Source organism: Haliotis rufescens, unplaced genomic scaffold (genome assembly GCF_023055435.1).
Source record: "Haliotis rufescens isolate VD_foot unplaced genomic scaffold, xgHalRufe1.0.p SCAF_6, whole genome shotgun sequence".
Classification (NCBI taxonomy): domain Eukaryota; kingdom Metazoa; phylum Mollusca; class Gastropoda; order Lepetellida; family Haliotidae; genus Haliotis; species Haliotis rufescens.
The window spans coordinates 56,583,959-56,591,688 of NW_025964334.1; positions in this window are offsets into that span (position 1 = coordinate 56,583,959).

A 7,730-nucleotide genomic window follows, 5' to 3' on the forward strand; every position below is an offset into this window, starting at 1 on the left:
ACACATGTACACAACTCTATAGTTATATTAACATAGGTATAACAGTAGATACCCTCACAACATACATAGCTCTGTACACAAGCACACACATAACAGTAGATACACTTACACACATACATAGCTCTGTACATAAACACACACATAACAGTAGATACCCTTACACACATACATAGCTACACATGTAGCTGTACATAAGCACACACACACACACACACACACACATAACAGTAGATACCCCTACACACATACATAGCTCTGTACATAAACACACACGTAACAGTAGATACAATTACACACACACATAGCTCTGTACATAAACACACACATACCAGTAGATACCCTTACACACATACATAGCTCTGTCGATATACAGATGGAGATGTACCTAAACACACTCACATAACAGTAGATACACTTACACACATACACAGCTCTGTACATAAACACACACATAACAGTAGATACCCTTACACACATGCATAGCTCTGTAGATATACAGATGGAGATGTACATAAACACACACATAACAGTAGATACCCTTACACACATATAAAGCTCCACATATGTAGATCTACATAAGCACACACACACACATACACACACACACATACACACACACACACAAAACATTACAGTAGATAAAACTACATACACATACAGTGCTGTAGAATTGCACACACACACACATAAGCACATACACACACATAACAGCAACACACACGCACAAAACATAACAGTGGATACAACTAGACACACATACATAGCTCTAGATCTCTAGATACACATAAACACACATAAACACACACAGACACACTCATAACAGTAGATACCCTTACACACATACATAGCTCTGTAGATGTTCAGATGGAGATGTACATAAACACACACGTAACAGTAGATACCATTACACACATACATAGCTCTGTACATAAACACACACGTAACAGTAGATACCCTTACACACATACATAGCTCTGTAGATGTACAGATGGAGTTGTACCTAAACACACACACATAACTGTAGATACCCTTACACACATACGTAGCTCCACATATGTAGATCTACATAAGCACACACACACACATACACATACACACAAAACATTACAGTAGATAAAACTACATACACATACAATGCTGTAGAATTGCACACACACACATAAGCACATACACACACATAACAGCAACACACAGGCACAAAACATAACAGTAGATACAACTCGGACAGAAGGACTGTGCGCGAAAACGCAGCAGTAAAAACAGTGCGCCAAAACGCACCCAGACGATCATTCATTGGACATGAAAATGTTGTGTTTCACGTGCTAGAGGCACTTAACACGTTACGCGACACATATATCACAGTAAATGAAACTACACACACATACATAGCTCAAGACCTGTACATACACATAAACACACACACACACACACACACACACACACACACACACACACACATAACAGCAGATAAAACTGCATGCACATACAAAGCTCTTGATCTGTAGATACACATAAACACAAACACACACACACACACACACACACACACATAACAGTATATAAAACAACAAAAGCATGCAAAGCTCTAGATATACATATAACACACGTACATAACTGAATATAAACTTACATACATATGCATAGCTGTATACATGTAGACATACATAAAGACATATACATAATTGTAGATACTACTTACACATACATGTACATGTGCCCAGATCAAAAGATAGAAATAAACACACAAACATAACTGATTACACAACTACATAAACATACATAGCTTTAGACGTTTATATAGACATGCACATACATAGCTCTAAATTTCTTGATACACAAAACACACATACACAACCGTAGATAAAACTACATTCACTGTCACGTGTCGATTCCCAAATTGAAACAAGAGGTTAACCCTGAAATCTGCACGTAAAATAATTTAATGAGAAACCAACAAACAACCCACAAATGATATACTATCAACAATTATATTACGCGATTCACCAGGTTTACACATCAATGCAAATTACTGCACAACAATTACAATGGCAGTGTACAATGGAGTCTTTGTACAATACTCAACGGCAGTATCACATACAAAATAGGATGAACGTGGTGACAGCCAAAAGTTCTGTCATAATAATATTCACCCATCCGCAACAGGGGTAGAAGCTTCCGCAATAGGCCTTGACTTGGAATCAGGGGTGATAAGTGATCTTCACATAAAAGCTTTTGTTTAACAATACATTTCATGTATTATATCAATATGAACAAGTCTATCTGCATATACGGATACATATAATAACAAATGAACAAGTCTATCGACAGATACCAATACATATAACAATTGAAGCCGTCTATCGGCAAATACCAATACATATGATAACAATTGAAAAAGTCTATACCAATACAGACACCAATACATATGATAACAATTGAAGCCGTCTATCGGCAAATACCAATACATATGATAACAATTGAAAAAGTCTATACCAATACAGACACCAATACATATTATAACAAATGAACAAGTCTGTCGGCAAATACCAATACATATGATAACAATTGAAAAAGTCTATACCAATACAGACACCAATTCATATTATAACAAATGAACAAGTCTGTCGGCAGATACCAATACATATGATAACAATTGAAAAAGTCTATACCAATACAGACACCAATTCATATTATAACAAATGAACAAGTCTGTCGGCAGATACCAATACATATTATGACAATATGAACATGTCTATCGGCAGATACCAATACATATTTTAACAATATGAACATGTCTATCGGCAGATATCAATACATATTATGACAATATGAACATGTCTATCGGCAGATATCAATACATATAATAACAATATGAACATGTCTATCGGCAGATACCAATACATAGTATAACAATATGAACATGTCTATCGGCAGATACTATTTATAACAATATGAACAAGTCTATCGGCAGATACCAATACATATTATAACAATATGAACATGTCTTTCGGCAGATACCAATACATATTATAACAATTGAACACCAACAATTGACCGAGGTAGCCAGCACACAAACGGCAGTTGTGACACAGTAGAGGTAGCAAGCAGACCTACGGCAGATGTGACACAGTGGAGGTAGCAAGCAGACCTACGACAGGTGTAAGACAGTGGAGGTAGCAAGCAGACCGACGGCAGATGTGACACAGTAGGGGTAGCCAGCAGACCGACGCCAGTTGTAGGACAGTGGAGGTAGCCAGCACACAAACGGCAGTTGTGACACAGTAGAGGTAGCCAGCACACAAACGGCAGATGTGACACAGTAGAGGTAGCCAGCACACAAACGGCAGATGTGACACAGTAGGGGTAGCCAGCAGACCGACGCCAGTTGTAAGACAGTGGAGCTAGCCAGCACACAAACGGCAGTTGTGACACAGTAGAGGTAGCCAGCAGACCGACGCCAGTTGTAAGACAGTGGAGCTAGCCAGCACACAAACGGCAGTTATGACAGAGTGGAGCTAGCCAGCACACAAACGGTACTTGTGACACAGTAGAGGTAGCCAGCACACAAACGGCAGTTGTGACAAAGTAGGGGTAGCCAGCAGACCGACGGCAGATGTGACACAGAAGAGGTAGAAAGCAGACCGACGACAGTTGTCACACAGTAGAGGTAGCCAGCAGACCGACGCCAGTTGTAAGACAGTGGAGCTAGCCAGCACACAAACGGCAGTTATGACAGAGTGGAGCTAGCCAGCACACAAACGGTACTTGTGACACAGTAGAGGTAGCCAGCAGACCGACGGCAGATGTGACACAGAAGAGGTAGAAAGCAGATCGACGACAGTTGTCACACAGTAGAGGTAGCCAGCACACAAACGGTACTTGTGACACAGTAGAGGTAGCCAGCACACAAACGGCAGTTGTGACAAAGTAGGGGTAGCCAGCAGACCGACGGCAGATGTGACACAGTAGAGGTAGCCAGCACACAAACGGCAGTTGTCACACAGTAGAGGTAGCCAGCAGACCGACGCCAGTTGTAAGACAGTGGAGCTAGCCAGCACACAAACGGCAGTTATGACAGAGTAGAGGTAGCCAGCAGACCAACAACTGTTGTAAGACAGTGGAGGTAGCCAGCAGACCGACGGTAGTTGTGACACAGTAGAGGTAGCCAGCAGACCGACGCCAGTTATGACAGAGTAGAGGTAGCAAGCAGACCGACGGCAGTTTGGACACAGTAGAGGTAGCCAGCAGACCGACGCCAGTTATGACAGAGTAGAGGTAGCAAGCAGACCGACGACAGTTCTGACACATTAGAGGTAGCCAGCAGACCGACGGCAGTTTTGACACAGTAGAGGTAGCCAGCAGACCGACGGCAGTTCTGACACATTAGAGGTAGCCAGCAGACCGACGGCAGTTTTGACACAGTAGAGGTAGCCAACAGATCTACGACAATTGTGACCAATGGAGGTAGCCAGCAGACTGATTGTGACACGGTCGAAGGTGATTGTCACACAGAAGATTCATACAATACGAATAACAAATGTGACCAAATTAGAAACTGGCTCGACATGTCATTAATAAAACTCTGAGCAGGGGACCATGCAAGGACATCGACGAGTCAGCAGATAGTTTGATGATGCTACATTTGTTGTAGCTACTATTAAACAACAATAATCTGAGAGCAGCAAACGTACTGCGCAGGATGTCATCGGTCGACACGATGGGGACATGTCTAAAAACAGTCGTTAGTCAAAATGAGGATACTTTTATTTGCAAGTCCACGAATGCTACTGTTGTAAGTCAAAATGTTTCATTTGGCATGTATGCTCTGAATATTAACAAGGCCAGGGTGATTGCATTGCTTCCATACAAGGTTGAGAGGTTGTATTCACTCTCGATTTCAAATATATGTTCACTAAATCAAAGGCTACTGAAAAATCTCATGGGCTTCACAACTTCAAATAAAACAAGTATAGTTCTGAGATACGTGCCTATTGCATCGTTGGCTTTTAATGAAACTGAGAAGGGCCTAAATAATAAAGGGAGTAGACAATCCGAGTCAAATTGAGTTGTACACTGGCACAGCCAGATGGTCAGCTAATGTCCCAAATAGCCCCGTCCTGTCATGAAGGGAGTATTACAGCTGTATGCCTATCAAACAGCTGGGGACACTCATAGGGACGGTACTAAATATGTACAGTCTTCACTCTTTTCACACTTGTTAAACATTCTACCATGACATTGATGAATGCTTGATTCTGATTGGTTAAAAAGAGGTTTCCCTTTTGCTACGGAAACCCCTTTCAAATATATAAAGCCTTTCCACAAAAAACGTGCGTATGAATACATCGATAGCCTACATATCGATTCATAGAAAATGGCTGCCGATCGATCACCTCATATAAACTGTAAAACTAATCTATATTTCCTCCATACACGCTGGGTCTCTAATACCAGGCAGGGGCGAAATTAACAGACGGCATCTCATCAAATAGAGGAAAAACGGTAGTTTGATATCGGATGTGTTGGGCGTTGGCTAGGCCGCAACCCTGACTGCTTCGGTGATGATATTAAAAGATTTAACGAAGGCATATATTTTGCATACAAATGAAATGTTTATGACACTATTACAGAAATGTTCTATGTTGACCAGAATCGGAACAATTTAAGCTATTTCCACATTGAAACAACCGACAATGAAAGTAATATATAACATTATAAAAAGTGTTTGAAAAAAACTTTAGTCATCACAACCTGTTGTTTACAAACCTTTTTGTGATCGATATTGGTCGCTGTCTCCGTCAACCACCATCGTAAGGGTTTGGCATAAGAGGATTTGAAATTCCATCACTCAGAAAACACTTGTCCATTCGAAAATCCACGTAAACAATGTCCCTACATCATTGAAGTCAAACTTGATGAAATTCATTTCAGAACACGCACAATTGGGGAAAATCATACACGAACCACTATGTCTTGGCCACGAATGTCTCATTCCATTCACACGCTGGCTTTGGAATCCATGAAATCTTGAAACTGACAGGTCACACCATGCAGATTCTGAGATAGGCCCTACCTCGTGTAAAAAATGTCTGGCTCGTCTGCAGGCTAAAAAGCGGCTGTTCAGTCATACTCACTTCCATTGGTAATCATATTGTACCAGCAGGCTTGATTATTCCCAGTAAATCTACAAGTTAATGTTGAACCACACCTACATCAGGGTTGTCATCTTGCTAAAGGAGCAACGGAGAATGTAAACACAAGATTGTCAGCCATTGAACTACTCACGACTATGGTGTTTTTAATCTTGAAGTTAAGTAATAATTGTTACATATATAACTACCTGTGACTACTTTTAGGAATGTTCTAAGATTGCGGACCTGTGTGCCTGTGTTGTTACGCGTTGCAAGAGAGCGCCGTTTGCAAAGCGTTGTTGCCGTCTTGTAGCTTCAGCGCGAGGTTCCAAATTATATTAAAGAGGTATCTATTCTACAGTGGGACCACATCAAATTTCAAAACACAGTAGGTTTATCTCCTAAATGTCATCGAGGAAAACAGTAAAGCAAAGTGCACGTGCATGTTATGGCATTCGTAACTCGTGGTAGTGACTATAAAAAGGCAAGCATACGTCAATAATTTGTCATTCAGTTGTCAACATTTTTTCAAAATCGAATATGCCGAGACTCAGCGCTGCCGATCGGAATATCGCCCTTGGACGTGAATCGCAGTCTTCTGTTGCACGCCACATCAACGTCCACAAAAGCACCATTTGCCGCCTTTGTGACCGATAAACACTGTTCAATTCCACTGCAGACCGTCCGAGAACCGGCCGACAAAGAGTTGCCACCCATGCACAGGGTCGCTACATTCGACTGATTTGAGGAAGATATCGGACCAGACTGTCAGGAACCATCTTCCCGAGGCTGGAATCCGACCTAGAGGACCAGTTGTTCCCTGTTTTGCAACAGATCAATCGACAGCGACGCCATACCTTACAGCCTTGGAAACTGGAGACGAGTGTGGTTTAGCGATGAATTTCGTCGTGGAAATGAGCGTTTTGCCCCGCATTGTGAAGTCGACAATTTCGGTTGCAGTAGTGTCATGGTGTGGGGGGCATATCCTACACCACGAGATCTGACTTGGTTGTGGTTCCGGGAAATTTGACAGCGAATCGCTCAAGAATCAAATTCTTCAACATCACCTTCTTCCAATCATTGACCGCCAGAGGGAGCTGTTTCAACAGGACAACGCTCCACCGCACACAACTCGTGTCACGATAGACTACCTTCATAATGCCAACATCAACGCCTTGCCCTGGTCGTCGAGATCTCCAGATCTCAACCCAATCGAACACCTCTGGGATGAACTCGATCGACGTGTACATCAACGTCAGAACAAGCCGCAGACACTCCCACAACTGGCCAAAGCGTTACAAGCAGAATGGCGCAGAATTCCGCAGGACAGAATTCGTGCACTTATCCAGTAAGTTCCGAGGAGATGCATAACCGTGATTGCTGCCCGGGTCGGTCAGACGAGATACTGAGTTCGGCGCAACCTTGTGTCCTTATGTGACATGAAAATGAACAGTTTTCAATGCCTTTGTACAACGACAACATGTGACTATCGAGCTCAAAAATTTCATATTTGTATCTATGATATTAAATTATACATATCGACTTTATCAGGAACAATAAATTTACTAAAATTCTACCTGTGCGTTTCCTTTTTTGAAG